Source organism: Sinocyclocheilus rhinocerous, unplaced genomic scaffold (assembly GCF_001515625.1).
Source record: "Sinocyclocheilus rhinocerous isolate Xijiao unplaced genomic scaffold, SAMN03320098_v1.1 scaffold2415, whole genome shotgun sequence".
Lineage (NCBI taxonomy): Eukaryota > Metazoa > Chordata > Actinopteri > Cypriniformes > Cyprinidae > Sinocyclocheilus > Sinocyclocheilus rhinocerous.
The window spans coordinates 460821-464062 of record NW_015666566.1 but is presented as its reverse complement, the minus strand read 5'-3'; positions in this window follow the sequence as shown (position 1 = coordinate 464062).

Sequence of the window (3242 nt, the reverse complement as noted above, 5' to 3'; positions counted from 1 at the left end):
CTTAAAAAGGGTGGTCTGGGGTACGGTTCAAGTGAACCCCGGTACGGTTCGCTGCTGATGTGAACTCAATCGTTCCAAATCACGGAAGTGAACCATTATTAATGACGTATTATTTGATAAAAATGTGTGTTTGTGTGTGTGTTTCACTCACTTTCCTGACGAGCGTGACTGACGCGCTGCAAACAGAGAGCTGTATTTCTCATTTCTGTTCGCCTTTAGCGTTCTTTAGAGCATTTGCAGTACATTCGTAAGACAGACGTAGGTGCCGTTATGTACTGAAGCTTTGGAAACAAAACGAACTGGGCAGGGGGAGGGGGGAGCAATCGAACTTGGGTTCGGACCAGGCAAGCGAACCAAGTGTGAAAGCACCCTTAGTATCCAACATTCCACACTTAGTTTTTCAGTTAAATAAGTGCATCATTTGGGTATTTGAAGTGGGCTTTCTTTTTCCCTTTTAGAATTTTAAGTGGGAACACTTCCACTAAAATTGGCATACGAATTGATGCATACTGTATAGGACGCACCTACACAGGTTTGAAATGACATGAGGGTGAGTAAATAACATTTTTCATTTTTGGGTTAACTGTCCCTTTAAAAATATTCAAAATACTACAATTTAATTTATTAAAACACTACAATATATCAGTAAACTGTACCAATTTGGATTTTAAAAATGGTTCAAATCTCCAGTTCTATGATTTAAGTAACTTCGTTTTATTTTTAACGCGCTGAAAGGAACTGAACGGTACTGCTGCAAAACCGGTGTAGTGCCGAAATTTGCACCCTGCCAGATTATGCATCCCCTAGTATTGGTAGGTTTAGGGCAGGGGTAGGCAAGTTCGGTCCTAGAGAGCCGCAGTCCTGCAGAGTTCAGCTCCAACCCTGAAAAAAAAAACTCACCTGACTATAGCCTTAGTAATCCTGAAGACATTGATTAGCTTGTTCAGGTGTGTTTGATTAGGGTTGGAGCTGAACTCTGCAGGACTGCGGTTCTCTAGGACCGAACTTGCCTACCCCTGGTTTAGGGTTAGGTGTGGGGGAGGGGTTAGGATTAGGGGTGGGGTTGGGATTAGGCAATCAGGTAGCGACTTCAGAGGGGGTGCATAATCTGCCAGGGGTGCAGAATTCGGCACAACACCGGAAGTCATACCCATTTAGCCTCTCACAGGCCTTGAATAAAGTTGAAGGGTCATACAAACAAAGTGAATAAACCTTTAGTTCGTGTAATTGCTGGTACATTAAAGTCGTCAAGTGCTTGCAAGTACACTTATGAGAAAACAGATGTTTAAAGTGTGACGTTTTGAAACTTAACTGGAACAGAAGTGATTTCCACAACATGCAGGCGTGTTTCTAACCTCATGTACCTGCTGAAGCAACTATCTTGAAACATTTTGTCTAAACGATCAAAAGAAACAAAATAGTTAAATAATTTGAAGGGCAGTTTTTAAGCTATAATAAACAACTAAATGTTCAACTTCGAACACGAGTCACGTAAAACCACACGTATGACCGACGAAAACGTTAAATAATTTAAGCAAATATCAATCTGCATTACTAACAGGTAACTTTGGTGTCATTTTCACACAACAGCTCCTAACAACAACAGCTTGGACTTCAAACCATCAAACATTCCAAGCTTGGCTGTGGATAACACCTTTAGCATATTAGCATTCCTAGTGCTAACTCATCTTCCATCTAAGTTGCTTCTAATTTATTCATAACTACCTAATTATGACTTGAACATCTCTTCGCATAGCGTTTTAACACTTAGTCTATCCGAGAAAAAAAAAACTCGAAATGAACTCCCGATATCCCTTTAACAGGTAGTTCTGTCAGATTCAACAGCAGCCGTGCTAATTCAGAGCTGGCTAACAGCTAGGCTAAGCTAACAGCCTAAACCTCATTGTTCCGAACGGAGACGAGCGCTAGCCTGTTCCTGAGGTCTGTGCGACATGCTCAGCATCTAGCTGACAGGAACCAGCTTGCTGGTTTGTTTCGGACATAATCTTAGAAATGTATGATAGTTTTTGGTGCATCTTCATGCCGCTATAAGCTCGTGCAAGTACGAGTATAAAGCAAGCAAACGTTTCAATATAACGTTAATACAGTTCTAGCATAAATATGGCTAATATCTGGCAAACAAACATGTTACTCCTGTGTAACTTAAATGCACTGATATTCGAGTAAAAAACTATTAATGTACATGTAACGTTAGGTGTTTGTAAAGCAGTGTTAGTGAACATTAGCAACCATGCAGGTTGTAAACAGCTGTAACGTTACTGCTGTCGTCTGGGCCTCACTCAACACATTAAACGTTACATGGTTAGCGAAACCGAGCAAGGCAACAAACTCGGTGTCTAAATCACTCCAACAGTGTCCATGTAACGTTAACCATATCACTCACCCCACGAGCCTTAGTCATAATTAGAAAGATTCCACAATTCATATTAATGATTGCATCCACCGAACTGGTACGGGCCGTTAAAGGGAAGTTCATCCTTGCAGTACGCGCAGGGTCGGTTGGGTTTTGAACAATTTTAGGTCATAACAGCAATGTTAGCTACACGCTAACGTTGAATTAGCCGAGCAGACAACATATGATAACCAATTCATAACTTGAGCGATTTGTGAGACTGTAGCGAAAACCCTATCGAGGCGAGAAGACGCGTTACCTCGATCCTGGAAAAATTACGTGCGGATGATCATTTTCGTCGTATTTCTTCGTTCTGATCTTGACGGATAAAAAAGGTCGCTTTCTCCCTCGGTTCGGTTTAGATTTTTCAAAATAAAATGGCGACTGTCACGGCACGCGCGCGCACCCAGTTCGGCGCTTATTGAGCTCGCGCACGAACTCGCGGCTACGCAACATAATAAATGACGCGCGCTGACACTCCTCCATTCCCATGCGCACAAATGTGCAAAACGATGGAGGCTTCGCGCAGATGCGAACGCACACCTGTTGCTGTGCGAACGGATCGCCAATTACGATTAGATTGGATATCAGTTGGGGTTTTGCAGGAATGTATTGTTCAATTTTTTTCTCTAATTAACCCAAAAACACTTTTATGAAACACACATTTATGATCGTCACACACACACACACACAATGTTGGAGTGCTGTTAACAATTTTTTGGTCCATCATATGTATATATATATATACACACACATACATATATATATATATATATATGTGTGTGTTAGTGTATATATATATATATATATATATATATATGTGTGTGTG